The 22539-nt window shown below is 32.1% G+C and overlaps 2 long non-coding RNA genes across 2 annotated transcripts; one reads left to right on the top strand and one right to left on the bottom strand.

Moving 5' to 3' along the window:
• The first annotated feature begins 630 nt into the window (after window positions 1-630).
• On the top strand, window positions 631-17352 carry LOC141456972 (uncharacterized). The gene is made up of 3 exons (XR_012460138.1): window positions 631-4431; window positions 4937-5055; window positions 16789-17352. It is a non-coding gene; the product is annotated as an uncharacterized lncRNA (long non-coding RNA).
• Window positions 10928-20735, bottom strand: LOC141456970 (uncharacterized). The gene is made up of 6 exons (XR_012460136.1): window positions 19842-20735; window positions 16277-16411; window positions 15873-16183; window positions 13823-13957; window positions 13343-13440; window positions 10928-11075 (listed from the first exon to the last, which is right to left on the bottom strand). It is a non-coding gene; the product is annotated as an uncharacterized lncRNA (long non-coding RNA).
• Window positions 20736-22539: the final 1804 nt, after the last annotated feature.

Here is a 22539-nt window from a genome sequence, read left to right on the forward strand (position 1 = left end):
CTTGCGAGTATTCCAGCCTAGCAAAACAGCACAACACTCAGTGCTGACATTTACCATACACAGCAGGGCTTTTAGAGATAGTTGCTGTTAGGCAAAAGCCTAGCAGCTAGCAACAAAGCTATTATCTTAACTGACATCTTGGGGAAGCTGTATAGGTTCATTAGACCTGTTGATGGAGTAAGGTTTACCCTTCCTTAATACGTATTAATTAATATATTTCTGTTGATGAAGCTGCCTACAAAGTTTTATAATAACATGGAATGTAACCAATTAAAACAAGTTATTAATCCGGGACTCTAAGATCACTTTCAACTCTAAAACTTATCCTCATCTATCCCTTGTTACATAAAAGATCTTGTAGGAACAACCGTTCAAATTGTTTCACAGTCTGCAGCATTACATTCGCGGCACAAAGCCACGATAGCCGAGCGGTTAACAGACTAGACCCGCAAAGCTAAGATGTATTGTTGGTTTAGTGGGTTCGATTCTCCTAGTCTAGGTCTTGGATTTTATTTAATGATTAATAAAAAAAATTTATAGTAAAGTATGTTAGGTGGTTATAGGCTAGACCCGCAATGCTAAGATGTATTGTTGGTTTAGTGGGTTCGATTCCCAGGTCTTAGGCCTTGGATTTTATTTAATGGTTAATATGAGAAATTTATATTAAAGTAAAGTATGTTTGCTAGTCGCCTCCGTCCTCGACACCTAATTGTTAGTTGGACATTAAGCCCCACCTGAAAAAATAGGCATTACTTTACTTTAGTTTACTTTTACTCTAAAACAAGACAATAAAAACAATGCACCACCATTATAAAACAAAATTAGTAAAAAACCAGTAATCTGGGACGATTTGTATGCTAGATATAATAGAGTTTAGTAAACAAGAATAAAAGACCAGAATAGAAAAGTCTAGCCATAGACACGTGTCTCACCTCGAGAGTACAGTGCCGGTAGAGCTAAACTAATCACTTGCCTATCTACCAGTTGAATATGTCCTTAAATATCGATCTATAGAATCAACTAACAGGTAAACCTCCTACTTCTCTGAGGACAAAATTAAAAATAAAAAATTATTTGGCGATTATGTGTGCCTACGACCTGTAAAGTTTTGTGCAAATCGTTAGGAAGCATTTCTATAAAATCACCTGAAGAAGTATCGTGAATCCAGTTGGACCGATATTAGTCGAACTTTTAGACATCGGTTCTACAAATTTTACTTTAATACTATTCTTACTTTTGTAAGCAGTTGAAGGCTAAAACTTTGTCGTAAAATTTGGAATATCTAACTTTTGTCGAAGATTTAAAAGGGAAAAAAGCGAAGTTATGAAAGATTTTCGTATTTTTCTCCCCCCTGCTCTCTCTTTTTTAAAAGTAATTTGGGTACTTTATGTTTGTAACCATAGTAATGATACTTCCCATGTACACACATAACTGTCGTGTGTATACAAAACAGTGAAAATTTATTTGCTAGAACAAGTTATACAACGGGATAACTTATATATAAAAGGCGAGTTTATGTAAATTGGATTAAATTAAAAAACAGGAAACAAACAGTTTTTTTTGACTTGTGTGGGTGAATCGGCAATGTTCGTCTTGTAGTTACGTACAGTGAGTACGAGTGTGTGTGTATTATATATATATATATATATATATACAATGTTATTTGGTGTAGAATAGAGACTGAGTGATGCATCTGTTCGGAATGTATAAGTTATGTGCTGTCTGGATTACACTGTGAAGGGGGGGGAGACAGTTCCCCTTATTGCCGCTCCCCTCCAGCCAACCACCCGCTTAACAAAATGCTAGTTATACAAAGAGGTTCCCCTCTATTTACTTTGTAATAAGATTGTTGACTTTTCTTTCACTTTTCCTTCTTCTTCTTTTCTTTTTGTTTTTCTTTTCTCTTTTGTAACGTCTGATTCTATTTTAAGGACTTCCTCTTTATTTTTGTATTAATCATGTTTGGCTAGATACAACAGATCTATCGGCCAATCGTCTCAGTAATTTTGTAGAAAAATAAAAAACAAACAAGATTCTTTTAATAAATAAGATACCATGTGTGGTTAGGTTAGGTTAGGTTAGCTTAGCTTAGCTTAGCTTAGCTTAGCTTATGTTAGGTTAGGTTATGTTAGGTTACGTTACGTTAGGTTAGATTAGGTGGTATCTGATTTAGAATTTCCCTTCAAGGAAGTCTTGGGTACATACCAAGTATTGGAGAAGGATAGACTATTCCTGCAGGGTCATTTGAAGGGTATATCTGAGCACTAAGGAATGGTTTTCCCTGATTGCCGGTACCTCGCTCTTTTCTAGAAAGTCTTTATGAAGGCCAGGTGTTGAAGAGGGTCGCATATTCCGTGAGAGAGCCGATGGAAAGGTATTTTGGAATTCCAAGGTGTAAGAGGGTTGTAGGCTACCCTAACATTAAATTCCTAAATGTTCCCTTTTTTAAAAAAAAAAAAAAATCAGAGACTGGTTTATCCCATAATGTTCTTTTCCAAGAACCCCCCCCCCCTTAGAGAGCACGGCTCCTTAAACCAAGGGAGCAGATTTTATGTCCTGGGATCCATTAGGGTTCTGGAAAATGTGAGTGGAATTAAGGAGCGATCATTAATTCTCTTAATGTTCTATATTTAGAAAATAGGTCAGCCCAACAAAATGATTTTGAAGTTTTTGTATCAACAATTGTTTCAACTTTTTGCTAGAAATTCACGCAACAATAACTTTCACGTTAACTAAAAAAGTATTTCCATTTCCTCGCCAAGTCGCTGAGCATAAAAAGAGAGTCTGGTGATCTTCCCGTTTCTTGTAATCTATTTGATTTCCTCTACACCGCAAGGTAGATGAGTTGGGGACTAAGTAAGTAAGAACTATTAACTCTTGAAAACTATATTTCCGGTTTTGAAGTACGGTTTGACAAACACTTTCCAGTTTGAGGATTGTACTAGACATCTTCCAGGAATCATGGCATCCCTGTGCGTGTTCCCAGCCTAGCCAAACCATATTTGATATTAACAACACACACAACAAACAACATGTAAAAAATCTGGAGTTAGTGGTTTTGAGATATTTAGTGATACAACCAATACAACCTCTTTTTTTTGTATAAAATCTCTTTCCCGTTGTTTTGATCATCTTAAAATGGGCATTGCCGCAGAAAGCAAATCTCAATACTTCCTTTTAGTTAAAAGTTGAAAAAAATAAAATAAATAGTTTAATCAATAAAACTCAAGCTTTAAAAATACATAAAAATTAAGTCGTGTATGTTTATCAAAAAAAAATTGTCGAACTTTGGGGATACAAAATGAAATTTTATTCAAATAATTAATTTGTTTCATCAAAATGGCTACAAGTTGAATATAGCTCTGCAATTTAAATGTTAAAGCAAAGTCTTTTAAATTATAGAAGACGGTAGAATTCCCATTTATTCCAAGCTTTAAAACGTGCTCTTTAATTATAATTTAGATAAAGTTTCAGTCGACCTGCAGCTTTGTATAGGGAACACGAATGTATATGTAACTAAGATTGGGAGTTAATTAAACCACCAATTTTAATTCTAGGATAAACTCCTGTTTCTACCTTTCTCCTGTTTTCAGTCGTTGATGTGTTTGACCTAAAATATCGTTTGTAGTTATAAATATTTTAACATGAATAAAAGGGAAGTTAAGTTTTTATGAGGGCACAGGAATTTTCTGTACATAATATTTGGAACTTGTTCACATTTTGGGAGGTATTTCTGTTGTTAGAACTCTTTTTGTACTTACTGAAAGCCGCTGTAGCATGTAAATGTGATATTTTCTCTCAGAAGATTCTATTTGTTAAGAAATAAATTTAGTAGGAGAGAATCAGCACCCTTGGGAACCAAAGACCTGGGGATCAAACCCATACATTTCTAACTAATCCTAGGTGAGGAGTAGAGGTTCACAAAAAGGGAAACAATGGAAAATCTTGATTAGTTTTAGTAGAAATCCTTTATTTTCTATTCCTAATATTCTATATCTAAGCCAGAGCTAGATGATATAGTACATTATGTCGGCTAACAAAGGTTGTTTCACTAAAACGTAAGGAGTTGGTATAAACCTTTGCTAGTTTTACTAGGATTTTTTTATTTTCTACTCCTAACATTATTATACACATTAATTATGGTTAATGCATTTTTTTTTTTTTATTTTTAGGATTTCCACTAAACAGTATATAATATCCCGTTGTCATGGTAACTTCATTCATCAGCTGATCAATCAGCTGATACTAAAGTGAGGTAGGTTATCTTTGCCAACATGGTAGGGCCATTATCAGCTGATGTGCTGTAACTTACCGTGTGGTCAAAGTTACTTGGGGTGTTCAGTTCGATGGAGCTCTACGGTCTTTATAACAACTTTACAGTGGAACAACAAGTGCAAGCAGGACAAGAAGTAAATGGATTTCAATGAAAAAGTAAGTCAGCTAAAAGTTTTCTTATAAATATGCTTTATTTCTTGTAATAATTGTTAACTTCAGATACCTCGGTGACATTTAGTGTTTAATCTTTTTTTTGTTAGCATAAGAAGCTTCTTGCTAAAACATTAACCTTTACAATTAAAATACATAAGGACATTAAAATTAAAATCTTCAATTCGCATGTTGTACAATTTTGGAAAATTAAAGACAATTAGAAGATAGGGTTAAATTGGTCGAAAAGAAGTTAAAGGTTAATGTTAGCGGGTATATCCAGCGCATTTAGTTATTTTTATTTTTTTAAAGTGCAATATTAAACTATTTATTGTTAAATCCTCTTTATTTGGGAAACTTCTGCAATGTCATTAAAACGATCTTTGGCCAAGAAGAGGGAATCTTCATCCACTTTATCTATGATAGAAGATTATTAAAATCTGGCATTCATTCTGCATGATTGTAGTAACATATCTAAGTTTTCAAATATCTTCTTCTTTTTTTGTTGCAGGAAATCACTAATCTTGGGTTTCGCTATTCACTGGCAGTTCTTGTAATTTTCAATATTATGATGCTTACACGTTGGCACATGAAGGCCTTTATTCAACTCTAGTATGCTGATGTGTTCATGTAAGTTTATTTATTTTATTACTTATTTATTGTTAGGAAGTAAAATTTTTACATAATTTATTTTTATTTTAAAACTAATACACTGATTGGTGAACAACCTGTTGCATATTGGACAGGAATCTACGCGTGATTTGCTATTATTACAGTTATATGCTTGTACATAGTTTTCCTTCGACTTTTTAGTCTCAATATAGAAGCTTGAAAGAAAAATAAATAATCCTTATAGATTATATCTCTACATTTATTAATGGGTTATATCATCCAATCTTTTCATAGAAAAATTTGACAGCCCACTAAGATTGAAAGCTTTTAAAAGTATATAATCTCAAACACTAAACTAGTTTGACAGTGAACTTTATACAGCGGTTAGATTAGTAAATTGTTTGGTCAGAGATCGGGCAGCTGCAGTAAAAGTATATTTCAATCTAACATGTTAAGATCATGGTTATAATTGAAACAATCTTTGTGAAAAACGGAGTAGGTCTTTTAGAATACGGAATTAGTATACTTTAGAAATGACGTAGGGTTTATCAATCTTTGAATGATGTTTTTCTTTCCTAAGTTTAAAAAGTAATTGAGTACCAAAATTATTAGGAAGCTTAGACCTAGCTAGAAACTCACTAATTTATTTAACACAAGTGTGTTCTAAGCAGTGTGGTTCCTTTTAGGGTCGAACAACTATTATTATCGTGTTGTTTAATAATTACGTACATTATTGCTTGAAAAAGATTAAGTACTGGCGTGTTGATGTCGTTAATCTTATCGATAACATCTCTAATGCATCTCTTTAAGTCAGTTTACTTGTTCATGTGCTAAGGCATTATAGGTGTTATAGAAACCTTATAAACTTGATTGCCTAATGAATAGAACGTTTGTAAAAGTAAATACTTTAAACAGTTATTGCAGTAATGAAGCAGTTTCAGGCGTATCTCTGGTCTCATTGGACCATTTCTTACTTTGTGTTCATTAACGGTGTTGTTTCTATATTCTCTGAACTTCTTTTCTTACCTACGCTAAGGAAATCAACTATTTTTTTAATAGTTTCTATCTTATGTAAGTGTACTATTCTTCAGAGTAATTTAACTAGATTTTATAAATGGTATACTATATACTATAGTGGCTCCCTAAATCCTGTTAATTGTACACGTAACCCTTTATCTATGTCCATATGCTTGAATGTTTTTAATTTAGCTGATACTGATTCAGTTATTGTAGATTTAATATGGTAAATGCATTTATTTATTTACCATCGATAACTGAGAATCAGCTGATATAAAAACATACACAGTGTTGGGGTACCATAAGGTTAGGTAACTGTAGATTTAGGGAAAGGAGAAGAAAACAGACTTAAGTTCTTTGGAAATAAATCTTTTTATTTAAGATTAAATAATTATAATACAATCTACAGTTTAAGAAGTTAACAGAATTTAGGAATAATCATTAGTTATTTGAATTACATATGTAAGTAAATAAGACATTGTTTCAGGCTACTGGTTTTAGAGGTGCTCGTGTTGATAGCAACTATCTCTTTTATTGCAACACTTTGCACAGCATTGATTTCTGGATGGGAATTGACTCTACTTCTGTTGCTGGCAATACCTGTGAAGATAATTGGACAAAGGTTAGTGAAATTTTATTTTTAAAAATATAAAAAAAATTTAAGTGATAGAGATTCATAAAATTTTAATTTATTAATTACATTTTATTTTGGTAGATTATGTATGAAAATAAACAGCTGGAATCAGCTGTTAGATAACCTTCACTTATCAGCTGATCAGCCTGGCCAGTTACCGTCGGCCATCTTTAACTCGTTCGTGGTGTCTCTTTATTAAAGTGACATTTCAAGTGAATATTAGTGAGTGTTAAAGTGAAGTTCGGGTTTACAAATTGAGTTAAAGTTATACTTAGTGCGTGATATACAGTTTTAGTGTTAATAGTGTTGTGAATTATTTTAAATTGTGTCAAGTGTCAAGTGCTATTGGACTGGTGATCTATTGAGATGCTGATGAAATTGGATATTCCTTAAACAAGGTAAGACTTTATTATTAATTATTTTATTATATTTTTATTATTCTTGCATGAAAACAGCATGTTATCATTTATTTATAACTTACAAATTATAATCAATGCTTCGTCTAAACTATGTTCAGTCTTGGTTAATTCTTTAATTTTGAACACTACAAAAAGTATTTAAATTGATATCTAATCCTTTTTGCTGAATTCATTGATCTTTTCTTTTTAATCGACTATGAGTTCAAAATTAGTATTCTTGGTTTATACTGGGCCAAAAAAGTCTGTGAACACTTCCCTAAATTTTATTACTTTTATCTTAGTAGAAACTTCTTTTTTCTCAAATGAAATAATACTATTCGCTAGAAAGAAATCAGGGTTGTCTATTTTACATAAAATCGTTAAACAAAACAACACTACACACGAATGCAAAAAAAGTCTGTGAACACCATGAACATAATAGAGTATTCTTATACATTGTACATGTATTATAAATTATAAAACCTTGTAGGTCCTTCTTTGTTTCTAATCACTTCCAACAAGCGAGCTTTCATCGATCCTACTAATTTTGTAGTCTTCAACGTTGGAATTTTATCCCATTCTTCTAAAATAGCGTTTTTGAATTGTTCACAGTTTCTTATTTATCTTTTATTTGGCGACTGATTTCATCCAACAAATGTCCGATTTGGTTAAGGTCTGGCGATTGTGGAGGGGTGTTTAGGCTTTTATTATTATTAATAATAATAATAATAATAAGCATTTATTGGTTTCTTCACATATTTACGTACATATTAACTGATTTATAAAATTTAACATAATTTATGTATTCTTTATTATTTTCAGTTAATTATAAATCAAAATATTTAATCAAAAACAAAAACTACTTTTTTGCATAAAATAAAATAAAACTTAATTATTTGAAACCAGGCCCAATCATTGAGCATAGGCCTCTCCCATCTCGGTCCATTTGCCTCTATTGTAGACTCCTTTATACCACTTGTGTCCGGTTACCTTTACTATGTCATCCTGCTATCTCATTTTCTGCCTTCCTTTCTTCCTGCTGCCATAAAAGTGCGTCCATAAAGTTGCATGCCTAGACCATCTTCCATCATTACATCGCACAACATGGCCAGCCCACTTCCATTTCAGGGTCTTCACAGTCTTTTCTATAACTTTAACTTCCGTTTCTTGCCTAATTATTGAGCTTCTGATTCTGTCTTTTCTTATTACACCTTTCATACTTCTTTCCATTGCCCTTTGCGTCACATTTAACTTATTAATTATTTTGTTAATGTCCATGTTTGACACCCTATGTTAAGCAAGGCATTACACAGCAATCTAATATTTTTCCTTTTTTCTTTATTGGCACATTTCGGTTCTTCATTAGATGCTTCAGCGACCAATATTTTCTCCACGTTAATGTAATTCTTCTTTCTACCTCTCATTCATACCTATTTTCAAATCCCATTAGCTGTCCCAGATATACAGTGCTACCTACATCAGTTCAGTTGTACAGCTGGAATCAGCTGCTTAGATAACCTTCACTTATCCTTATCAGCTGATCAGCCTGGCCAGTTACCGTCGGCCATCTTTAACTCGTTCGTGGTGTCTCTTTATTAAAGTGACATTTTAAGTGAATATTAGTGAGTGTTAAAGTAAAGTTCGGGTTTACAAATTGAGTTTAAGTTATACTTAGTGCGTGATATACAGTATTAGTGTAAATAGTATTGTGAATTATTTTAAAAAGTGTCAAGTGTTATTGGACTGGTGATCTATAGAGATGCTGATGAACTTGGATATTCTTTAAACAAGGTAAGACTTTATTATTAATTATTAAATTATATTTTTATCATTCTTGCATGAAAACAGCATGTTATCATTTATTTATAACTTAAATATAAATATCATTGCTTCGTCTTGACTATGTTCAGTGTTAGTTAATTCTTTAATTTTGAACACTACAAAAAGTATTTAAATTGATTTCTAAACCTTTCTGATGAATTCTTCGATCTTTTCTTTTTAATCGACTACGAGTTCAAAATTAGTATTCTTGGTTTACGCTGGGTCAAAAAAGTCTCTGAACACTTACCTATATTTTATTACTATTATCTTAGTAGAAACTTCTTTTTTCTCAAATGAAATAATACTATTCGCTAGAAAGAAATCAGGGTTGTCTATTTTATACAAAATCGTTAAACAAATCAACACCACATACGAATGCAAAAAAAGTCTGTGAACACCATGAACCTAATAGATTATTCTTACACATTGTACATGTATTATAAATTATAAAAACTTGTCGGACCTTCTTTGTTTCTAATCACTTCCAACAAGCGAGCTTTCATCGATCCTACTAATTTTGTAGTCGTCAACGTTGGAATTTTATCACACTCTTCTAAAATAGCGTTCTTGAATTGTTCAGGTTTCTTATTTCTCTTTTGTTTATTTGGCAAATGATTTCATCCGACAAATGTTCGATTGGGTTAAGGTATGGCGATTGTCGAAGGGTGCTTGAGCGCCCGGTTTTATTATATAAAAGCCATTCTCAAGTTTTTAGTGCGGTATGTTTCGGGTCGTTTTCTTGTTGGAAGACAAACGTTCCATCCAACCCCAATTTCATTGAACTTTTACTTGTAAATTGTACCTTAATATTCTTTTGAGCACTTGACTTCGGTTCTTCTCGAATAGTCTTCAGAATTTACCGTTTATTAAAGGAATTAAATTTTGGTGGCTGTGCACTGCGTGGCCTACTAGTCACACTTCCGTATTTTTCGTACTTATTAATTATATTATGCTCCGTTGAGGGTTTTTCTTTAACTATCTTCCCTATTTCACGAATACTTTTTCTTTCATTTCGTAACTACACAATATGTTCAAGAATCGGTCTAGGAACTTCCATACTAGTGGTTAAATAATACTAATTACATTATTTGTTCACTAAACTGACTGTTATGATTTCTACAAGACCATAGGGTTCTTTGGAACTATATTCAACTGTTTTTCTGTTTGTTACCTGTGTAAAAATTTCGATTTGTGCGCATTTATACGGTTGTTCACAGACTCCTTTTACATTCGTGTGTGGTATTTTGTTTAACGTTTCATTATGATATTCCTGTAGAAAAAAATAAATAAAAGATTTTATATAAAATAGACAATCCTGGTTTCTCTCTACCGAATAGTATAATTTCATTTGAGATAAAAGAAGTTCCAACTAAGATAAAAGTAATAAAATTTAGGTAAGTGTTCACAGACTTGTTTGGCCCAGTGTACCTTTTTTGGTACCAGGATTGATTTCTAAAGATTCCTTTTCTCAAGTGTGCTTGATTTTAATTAGTTCCTTTTATAGGACTCTAAGTAGAATATTTAAATCCAATCTCAGAATCTCCACATCATTACTCGCCTCTTATTAATTATTAATTAGATCCTTGTAATAGATTCAGAAATAAATAACTGATACCTACTTCTGCTTTCGTTAAGAACAAACGAAGGTCTTCCCCTTTCGGTGAATATCAGACGGTTTTTCTGTTTGGTAAAAATATTACTAGCACTAAAGCTTGAGTTGACGCGGGAATAAAAAGTTTGAATGTAATGAGTACCTGAAATATAAATAAATAATAACATGCAAATATTACTTCATTTAAAAAAAAAATGCTAGCTCGAGCTTAAAACATCAAGTTTGCCAAGAAAAATGTATCAGTGAAAGGATGGGAGCAATTTATAGAATTGCTCAAGATTTCAGTTTACTCAATATTTTATTATTTTTTCAATGAAGTAACTTGATCAGTAGGTATATAGGGAAATAATCAGTAAGAACGAAGTATTAGTTCATTATAGCTTTTATTATAATTTTTTTTAACTACAATAAATTACAATTACTTTTAAATTAACATTTTTCTTAAAACAATTCAAACTAATTTAATGTTGTTTGATTATTCATAATGTTCCTGAAGACCAGACACCGAACATGGATCAGGGTCCGAAACTGATGTAGAACTGGATCCAACTAATGCCTTGAAACAGAAGAGCACAATTGGCCTATTATGCACTGTTACAGGTATGATAAAGTATCTAAAGTAATATAATTAGTTTATCTTTTAACCAGTTAATCTAGCTAACTGTTGCCCAAGTTAATCTGGTTGTACTTGTTACACTGTACTGGTGCACTGATTAAAGAATCTAATCGGTTACACTGGCTAACTGCTTTTACTAGTTAACTAGTTAAAACAGTTACACCAGTGTAACCAGTTAAAACAGTTATGCTTGGTTAACTGGTTAAACTAACTACTTAATCGGTTGACTCTTATTAATCGGTTAAACTGGTTTTACTGGTTGACGGGTTAATCACTTAAACTTGTTACTAGTTAATCGGTTGAACTGGTTAATCTAGTTTAATTGGTTACCATTGTCACTTCGCTTCGCCTATCAACTTATTTTCTTCTCCATATAACTTATTTTCTTCATTTATCCACTTATTGTTTCGCCTATCCACTTATATTACTTATATAGGCAGGTAGGTAGATCGATAAGTGGATAGATAAATACAATAAGTTGATAGATGAAGAAAATAAATGATGGGTGAAGAGAAATAATTGGATAAATGGCAAAGGTAGCCAGTTGGACCAGATTAACCAGTTTAACAAAATAACTAAACTAGTTAGCATGTTAAACCGTTCAACCGATTAAGTACTTAAACAGTTAAACTGGTTAACAAAGTAACTAGCCGATTAACTAGTTGACTAGATAAACTAGTCTGTTACCAGTAAAAGAGATTACCTAGCTAACCAATTTAATTAACAGAACCTGTTAGCAAGGTTAACCGATAAACTGATACAGTTTACCCAATTAACTATTTAAACAGTATAACTTATTTAGCGCAGTTATCAGGTTTAATTGGCTAATGGGTTAACAGTCAACCTGGTTAACTAGTAACCGGTTAAACTAGTTTAACTAGCTAACTGCATGAACAAGTTTATCGGTTAAACTGGCTAACTGGTTAAGGTATAACTAGTTAATCGGTTAAACTTGTGAACTGTTATCGGTCATACTAGCAACTGGTTAACTGGCTAAACTGGTTAAACTAGTTCCACTGGTTACCTTTGATATTTATCAATTAATTTTTTTCACCTATCAATTGATTGATTCTTTTAACTGTCCACTTCTTGATCCTCCGCTTATCCTTCTATGTTAGAGAGGTAAGTGGATTGGTAAGAGAATAACTGGACAAATGAAGAAAATAAGTTGTAAGGTGAAACGAAATGACAAAGGTAACCATTTGAATTAGTTTACCAAGTTTAGCCAGTTAACCAGTTGGCTAGTTTGACCGATGAACAGTTAACAAGTTTAACCGATTAATTTCCTACCCATTTATATCCTTAACCAGTTAGCCTATTTAACCGATTAACTAGTTAAACCAGTAAGCTAGTTCAACTAGTTTAATCGATTAACTAGTTAATCAGGTCGACTAGTTAAACCCATTAGCCGATTAAACCAGTTAACTAGTTGATAGATTATACTGGTTAACTAGTTAATCGGTTAAACTGGTTAACTAGTTTATCGGTTAACCTGGCAAACTGGTTCCATTATTTAAATTGGTTAACTAGGTAATTTGTTTTACTGGCTGGCTAGTTTAACTGGTCCATTAGTTAATCGGCAAAACTGGCCGGCTGCTTTGTTAACCAGTTTATAACTGGATAGGTTAGGCTAGGGTAGGTTAGGTTTAAGTTAGACTAGATTAATTAGGCTAGGGTAGGTTAGGTTAAGTTAAGTCTAGATTAATTAAGCTAGGGTAGGTTAGGTTATGTTAAGTTCATCTAAGGTAACTTAACCTAATCCCCCCTTATACTTTGGTTAACTTAGGCTAGGTTAACCTAACCTAACTTAACCACACCGACTTACTATTAATCAGCTAAACCGGTTACGCAGTTCAGCCGATTAACTAGTTAACCTGTTAAACCAGTCATCCAGTTTAACCGGTTACCTAGTTAATCAGCTCAATCAGTTATCCAGTTCAACCGATTAACTAGTTAACCAGTGAGCCAGTTTAACCGGTTAACTAGTTTATCAGCTCAATCAGTTATCCAGTTCAACCGATTAACTAGTTAACCAGTCTGCCAGTTTAACCGGTTACCTAGTTAATCAGCTCAACCAGTTACCCAGTTCAACCAATTAACCAGTCAGCCAGTTTAACCGGTTAACTAGATAATCAGCTCAACCAGTTAGCCACGTAGCCAGTTTAGCTGATTACATGCAACATGCAAAATAATTTTAAAGGACTTACGTGAAAGGTGGAAGTAAATATTCAGTGCAACGTCTTGAAGAGGATCCGTTCTTGTTCACTGCCTGTACATCTCAAATTAACACTAGTCCTCTTGATACCTAAACCAAAAATTTTGTTGCACTGTTATATGAAATATTTGAATAAATTATATAAGTATAATAAAATGTACTGGCTTTTTACTTTATCTAATGTTTGTAATAATTTCTATTTCTTTTTCAGTCTCTGTTTCTTCTTGTTTTCGTTATTTTATTTTATTTTTTGGAAAACGAAGCATTTCCTAATAAGTGATGCATTTTCTATTGATCTGTTCTTACTAAGATATATGGAAAATTTAAATAAAGTGGAAAAATAAAGAAAACAAATGTAAAGAGACCTGATCATGCATGATTTTTATCTCACTGTGCAAATTTGAAAAGGAGATTACAAACGTTTAAGAGAATTTGTTTAAAAAACTGATTTTAAAAATAAAATTTCACTAACCTTTGTCCAATTATCTTCACAGGTATTGCCAGCAACAGAAGTAGAGTCAATTCCCATCCAGAAATCAATGCAGTGGAAAGTGTTGCAATGAAAGAGATAGTTGCTATCAACAGGAGCACCTCTAAAACCAGCAGCCTGAAATAATATATTTACTTATGTAATTCAAATTACTAATGATTATTCTTAAATTTTGTTAACTTCTTAAACTGTAGAACGTATTATAATTATAATTATTGTAGTTAAAAAAGTTATAATAAAAGCTATAATGAACTAATACTTCGTTCTTACTGTTTGTTTCCCTACACCTACTGATTAAGTTACTTCATTGAAAAAAATAATAAAATATTGAGTAAACTGAAATCTTGAGCACTTCTATAAATTGCTCCCATCCTTTCACTAATACATTTTTCTTGGCAAACTTGATGTTTCAAGCATGAGCTGGCTTTTTTTTTTTTAAATGAAGTAATATTTGCACGTTATGCATGTTATTATTTATTTATATTTCAGGTACTTTCAAGCAAATTAATCAAGTAAATTAATTTGCTTACCAAGGAGCCTATAAAAGGAACTAATTAAAATCAAGCACACTTGAGAAAAGGAATCTTTAGAAATCAATTCCTGGTACCAAAAAGGTACACTGGGCTAAAAAAGTCTGTGAACACTTACCTAAATTTTATTACTTTTATCTTAGTTGGAACTTCTTTTTTCTCAAATGAAATTATACTATTCGGTAGAGAGAAACCAGGGTTGTTTATTTTATATAAAATCTTTAATTTTTTTTCAACAGGAATATCATAATGAAACGTTAAACAAAACAACACCACACACGAATGCAAAAGGAGTCTGTGAACAACCGTATAAATGTGCACAAATAAAATTTTTTTACTTAGATAACAAACAGAAAAACAGTTGAATATAGTTCCAAAGAACCCTATTGAATTGTAGTTTAGTGAATAAATAATCTATTTAGTATTATTTAACCACTAATATGGAAGATCTTAGACCGATTCGTGAATTTACTGTGTAGTTGCGAAATGAAAGAAAAAGTATTCATGAAATAGGAAAGATAGTTAAAGAAAAACCCCCCACGGAGCATAATATAATTAATAAGTACCAAAAGTTAATTTTTTTCATAAACGGTAAATTCTGAAGACTATTCGAGAAGAACCGAAGTCAAGTGCTCAAAAGAATATTAAGATACAATTTAAGTAAAAGTTCAATGAAATTGGGGTTGGATGGAACGTTTGCCTTCCAACAAGAAAACGACCCGAAACATACCGCACTAAAAACTTGAGAATGGCTTTTATATAATACAACCGGGCGCCCAAACATCCTTCGACAATCGCCATACCTTAACCCAATCGAACATTTGTCGGATGAAATCATTTGCCAAATAAAAGATAAATAAGAAACTGTGAACAATTCAAAAACGCTATTTTAGAAGAATGGGATAAAATTCCAACGTTGACGACTACAAAATTAGTAGGATCGATGAAAGCTCGCTTCTTGGAAGTGATTAGAAACAAAGAAGGTCCTACAAGTTTTTAAAATTTATAATACATGTACAATTTGTAAGAATAATTTATTATGTTCATAGTGTTCACAGACTTTTTTTGCATTCGTGTGTGGTGTTGATTTGTTTAACATTTCATTAAGATATTCCAGTTGAAGAAAATTAAAGATTAAATATGAAATGAACAACCCTGGTTTCTCTCTACCGTATACTATAATTTCATTTGAGAAAAAAGAAGTTTCTACTAAGATAAAAGTAATAAAATTTAGGTAAGTGTTCACAGACTTTTTTGGCCCAGTGTAAACCAAGAATACTAATTTTGAGCTCATAGTCGATTAAAAAGAAAAGATCAAAGAATTCATCAAAAAGGTTTAGATATCAATTTAAATACTTTTCAGAATTAAAGAATTAACTAACACTGAACATATTCAAGAGGAAGCATTGATTATAATTTGTAAGTTATAAATAAATGATAACATGCTGTTTTCATGCAAGAATGATAAAAATATAATTTAATAATTGATAGTAAAGTCTTACCTTGTTTAAAGAATATCCAAGTTCATCAGCATCTCTATAGATCACCAGTCCAATAACACTTGACACTTTTTAAAATAATTCACAACACTATTTACACTAAAACTGTATATCACGCACTAAGTATAACTTAAACTCAATTTGTAAACCCGAACTTCACTTTAACACTCATTAATATTCACTTAAAATGTCACTTTAATAAAGAGACACCACGAACGAGTTAAAGATGGCCGACGGTAACTGGCCAGGCTGATCAGCTGATTAGTGAAGGTTATCTAAGCAGCTGATTCCAGCTGTTTATTTTCATTCATAATCTACCAAAATAAAATGTAATTAATAAATTAAAATTTTATGAATCTCTATCACTTAAATTTTTTTTATATTTTTAAAAATAAAATTTCACTAACCATTGTACAATTATCTTCACAGGTATTGCCAGCAACAGAAGTAGAGTCAATTCCCATCCAGAACTCAATGCTGTGCAAAGTGTTGCAATGAAACAGACAGTTGCTATCAACACGAGCACCTCTAAAACCAGCAGCCTGAAATAATATATTTACTTATGTAATTCAAATTACTAATGATTATTCTTAAATTTTGTTAACTTCTTAAACTGCAGAACGTATTATAATTAATTGTAATTTATTGTAGTTAAAAAAGTTATAATAAAAGTTATCATGAACTAATACTTTGTTCTTACTGGTTATTTCTCTATACACCTACTGATTAAGTTACTTCATTGAAAAAAAAAAAATATTGAGTAAACTGAAATCTTGAGCACTTCTATAAATTGCTCCCATCCTTTCACTAATACATTTTTCTTGGCAAACTTGATGTTTTAAGCATGAGCAGCCATTTTTTTCTTTTAAATGTAGTAATATTTGCACGTTATGCATGTTATTATTTATTTATATTTCAGGTACTTTCAAGCAAATTAATCAAGCAAATTAATTTGCTTACCAAGGAACCTATAAAAGGAACTAAATCAAGCACCCTTGAGAGAAGGAATCTTTAGAAATCAATTCCTGGTACCAAAAAAGGTACACTGGGCCAAACAAGTCTGTGAACACTTACCTAAATTTTATTACTTTTATCTTAGTTGGAACTTCTTTTTTCTCAAATGAAATTATACTATTCGGTAGAGAGAAACCAGGGTTATTTATTTTATATAAAATCTTTTATTTTTTTTTTTCTACAGGAATATCATAATGAAACGTTAAACAAAATACCACACACGAATGTAAAAGGAGTCTGTGAACAACCGTATAAATGCGCACAAATCGAAATTTTTACACAGGTAACAAACAGAAAAACAGTTGAATATAGTTCCAAAGAACCCTATGGTCTTGTAGAAATCATAACAGTCAGTTTAGTGAACAAATAATCTAATTAGTATTATTTGACCACTAATATGGAAGTTCCTAGACCGATGTTGAACTTACTGTGTAGTTGCGAAATAAAAGAAAAGGTATTCGTGAAATAGTGAAGATAGTTAAAGAAAAATCCCCCACGGAGCATAATATAATTAATAAGTACGAAAAATACGGAAGTGTGCCTAGTAGACCACGCAGTGCACAGCCACCAAAATCTAATTCCTTTCATAAACGGTAAATTCTGAAGACTATTCGAGAAGAACCTAAGACAAGCGCTCAAAAAAATATTAAGATACAATTTAAGAATATATAGTTTTTCGTGACCGCAAATTGTTAAACTTAGAATGGAAGATTTGCGAGGAATCGGTCAAATAAAACAACTTGTCTTTTTGCCAACGTTTCGACAAATATATTTTCCTCTTCAGGGCCTGGATATTACAAATACAAAACAATTTACAGAGTCAGTAACATAGAAAAACAGTAAAAATCAGTAATACAAAAATAAACAGTAAAATACAATAAATTCTTTATAATTATTGAAACTTACGTGGCTATGCGGGTTGGTTGGGTTACAGAAACTAAGAGCCAGAAATGGAAAAGCAGGTATATATATACAGATATAGCGGGACTTACACGGGATTTATGGTAATTACAATTGGACAGATACAATAGACTAGTTACAACAAAAGAGTAAATACAATAAATATTGGGAAATTTCTTTAAACAACAAAAACCGTTAAACCCAAAACACAGGAGAAACCAGATAACCCTTATGCACTAAATAACAAATAACCAAAAGATTTGAAGTAAATTTAAGAAATCCAGCAATAATTATGTACAAATTTGGATATCTATTTATTTTTTAATGACAAAATTGTAGCAGTCGGCCAAATTCGACGTGTCTGTCCTAAAGTTATCTGTGTTGTTCTGTTTTACTATGTGGCACATTTCAAGAAAATTTCGCTTATACTGGTTTTTTTTCCCTATCGAGTACTGTCACATACTGAAAGTCAAAGTTGTGTTTGTTGTCAATGTGGTGTCTGAGTAGCGCGGTGGAATTGTCGTCTTTTTTTGTCTTACAATCATACTGATGCTGGTATACCCTTGCCTTGAGATACTGACTTGTCTGGCCTATATAACAACTGTCACAATCATGGCAATTTATTTTGTAAATTCTGTTGGATAGTTTGTCTGTTTGAATTTTGCTCTTTGTTTTGGTGAAAAATTACAATGGTGTTCCCCGATTTCCATGCGGGTATTATGTTGTAGCTGTGAAGTAGTTTGTTAATTTTCTCCGACTAGGTGTTAATGTAAGGGAAAGCAATGTAATGTTTCGCAGGAGGTTCTTGGCAGTCGGAGAAAAGCGTTGTTTGTAAGTCAGCGTTCGGTCTTCTATTTATTAATTTAGGGAGATTATAGATAATGCTTTTGGGATAACCATTGCTGGTTAAGATAGTTATGATTTTCTTTTTATTTCTTTCTTTGAATTTATCATTTGACCATTTTCAATTCATTCCATCGTGGACTAAACTTTACAGTTGAAATAGAACAAAATAGTCAAATCCCTTTTCTAGATTTGCTACTAATACGAACTGACAATGACACTATCATCACTGACTGGTACACCAAACCTTGCAGATCTGACAGATACTTAAACTACCATTCCAAACAACCTTTTCACCAAAAACTGAACTTTGCTATTTCTCTCTACAAAAAAGTTATGACAATTAGCGATGATAAATTCAAAGAAAGGAACAAAAATAAAATCACAACCATCTTAACCAGCAATGGTTATCACAAAAGCTGGAATTGGGGCTTGATGGAACGTTTGTCTTCCAACAAGAAAACGACCCGAAACATCGCACTAAAAACGTAGGAATTGCTTTTATATAATAAAAGCCTAAACACCCCTCCAAAATCGCCAGACCTTAACCCAATCGAACATTTGTTGGATGAAATCAGTCGCCAAATAAAAGAGAAATAAGAAACCTTAAATAATTAAAAAACGCTATTTTAGAAGAATGGGATAAAATTCCAACGTTGACGACCTCAAAATTAGTAGGATCGATGAAAGCTCGCTTGTTGGAAGTGATTAGAAACAAAGAAGGTCCTACAAGTTTTTAAAATTTATAATACATGTACAATGTGTAAGAATACTCTATTATGTTCATGGTGTTCACAGACTTTTTTTGCCTTCGTTTTTGGTGTTGTTTTGTTTAACGATTTTATATAAAATAAACAACCATGGTTTCTCTCTACCGAATAGTATAATTTCATTTGAGAAAAAAGAAGTTTCTACTAAGATAAAAGTAATAATATTTAGGTAAGTGTTCACACACTTTTTTGACCCAGTGTAAACCAAGAATACTAATTTTGAACTCATAGTCGATTAAAAAGAAAAGATCAAAGAATTCTCGAAAAGGTTTAGATATCAATTTAAATACTTTTTGTAGTGATCAAAATTAAAGAATTAGCCAGCACTGAACATAGTTAAGACGAAGCAATAATATTAATTTGTAAGTAACAAGTAAATGGTAACATGCTGTTTTCATGCAAGAATGATAAAAATATAATTTAATAATTAATAATAAAGTCTTACCTTGTTTAAGGAATATCCAAGTTCACCAGCATCTCTATAGATCACCAGTCCAATAGCACTTGACACAATTTAAAATAATTCACAACACTATTTACACTAAAACTGTATATCACGCACTAAGTATAACTTAAACTCAATTTGTACACCCGAACTTCACTTTAACACGCACTAATATTCACTTAAAAAATCACGTTAATAGAGAGACACCACGAACGAGTTAAAGATGGCCGACGGTAACTGGCCAGACTGATCAGCTGGTAAGTGAAGGTTATCTGAGCAGCTGAGTCCAGCTGTTTATTTATTTATTTTCATACATAATCAACCAAAATAAAATGTAATTAATAAATTAAAATTTTATGAACCTTACAAAAAAATTGAAGTCTTCTAAAAAAGATCCCTAGCTAGAAGCTTTTTCTTTAAAGCCTTATTCAAGGTTGAAATTCTCCTCGGCATATAAGTAGTATAATTTGTTGTACCAAGCTACTGTGTATATTTTTACAGCCACAAAATATAGAATGTCGCGTAAATATCAAAAAGCAGTTTGTCAGTACGATGAGCGTATTTTCATTCATTTGGCCATTTTGCATAAATAAAACGATGATTTTCAAAATAAATAAATAAAATGTATGAATATATATATTTATATACAAACGCACACACATACTTTTATCTTTTTTCTATGGCTTTAAATCACTCAATTAAAGACTCGTGAAACTGTTTCATATTTTGTTCTATTTTCACCAACGCTTTTTCATTTCTATAACTCCATTTGGACCAATCATATCTCTTATAATATTTCTCATTTCTCTTTTCACGTAACAACATTTTCCTCTTAGAGAAAAAAATACTTTTATCACGATATTTCTAAATGAATCAGCATATATTCGAAATATTAAAAATAATACAAATATGACAAATATATATATTTCTAATAAACATTTTAATAAATAAACTGCTTTGGAGTTTGGAAAAATAGGTCAATCATTCATAACATATACTGTATGAAATTACCATATTGTTGTAATAATGAAGATTGGAACCAATTATTACCACTAATTACTTACTAATCAGACAGTCCTTGGAGTAAATATGTTTCAAATAGAGGTTTTACATCAAGATGCGTCCAATACATAAAAGGAAAAATAATATTTTGTAATGCATTATTTCCAAGCAGGAGGAACAGCTTCGCTAAGGAATTTTGGGCACTTAAACATATGTAAGGACCGGAATTCCTGGACTTTTAATTTTAGAGCTACAATATTGGTATGTAATCAGGCATATGATCGTTTAACAAACGATTGCCAAAGTTTGGGACAATTACAAAATACTTGGTTGTAGGAGAAAGTAAAAAAAGTTTATTAGAAATTGGACATGTTTGCGAGAGGAAGTCTTTATTGTAGGCATGAGCAAATAGGTTGGAAATCGTTTTGGAGACACTAAGAATGAAAAGGAAGACCAACGTCAGCTGAAATGGTCTTACTAATTCATGAGAGTACCTGTGAAAACAAAGAGATTGGTAATGTAGTACGGGGACCTGCGGCCATTCTAGGCTTTGAATTGGAACAAAGAAGAGAGTAAATCGATGCCTATTTTTTGCAGGCGGGGCTTAATGTCTAACTACCAAATTAGGTGTCGTGAACGGAGGCGACTAGCAAACAAACTTTACTGAAAATTTCTCATATTAACCATTAAATAAAATCCAAGGCCTAGACCGAGCGAGTGAACCTACTAAACCAACAATACATCTTAGCATTGCGGGTCTAGCCTATAACCGCCTAACATTAACCAATAAATAAAATCCAAGGCCTGGGAATCGAACTCACTAACCAACAATACATCTTAGCTTTGCGGGTGTAGCCTATACATACATTACTATAAATTTCTCCATATTAACCAGTAAATAAAATCCAAGGCCTAGACCGAGTGAGCGAACCTACTAAACCAACAATACATCTTAGCATTGCGAGTCTAGCCTATAACCGCCTAACATTAACCATTAAATAAAATCCAAGGCCTGGGAATCGAACTCACTAACCAACAATACATCTTAGCTTTGCGGCTATAGCCTAAACATACATTACTATAAATTTCCCATATTAACCATTAAATAAAATCCAAGACCTAATACCGGTAATCGAACCCACTAAACCAACAATACATCTTAGCATTGCGGGTCTAGTCTCTAACCGCCTAACATCCTTTACTATAAATTTCTCTATATTAACCATTAAATAAAATCCAAGGCCTAGACTGGGAATGGAACCCACTAAACCAACAATACATCTTAGTTTTGCGGGTCTAGTCTCTAACCGCCTAACATACTTTACTATAAATTTCTCATATTAACCATTAAATAAAATCCAAGGCCTAGACTGGGAATGGAACCCACTAAACCAACAGTACATCTTAGTTTTGCGGGTCTAGTCTCTAACCGCCTAACATACTTTACTATAAATTTCTCATATTAACCATTAAATAAAATCCAAGGCCTAGACTGGGAATGGAACCCACTAAACCAACAATACATCTTAGCATTGCGGGTCTAGTCTCTAACCGCTGGGCTGGTGGTGCCTGACTTCCTTATAATGTTCATCTTAATAGAAGTTTGAAAACAACATCATATTTAATCTAATGTACAAAGTACCCTAGAAATTAAATATCTTTTTATTTTTCTTCAAGATGAACTAAGGGTGAAATG

The sequence above is a fragment of the Rhodnius prolixus genome, unplaced genomic scaffold (genome assembly GCF_049639745.1).
Source record: "Rhodnius prolixus isolate KJV_2025 unplaced genomic scaffold, Rpr scaffold_10, whole genome shotgun sequence".
NCBI classification, from domain to species: domain Eukaryota; kingdom Metazoa; phylum Arthropoda; class Insecta; order Hemiptera; family Reduviidae; genus Rhodnius; species Rhodnius prolixus.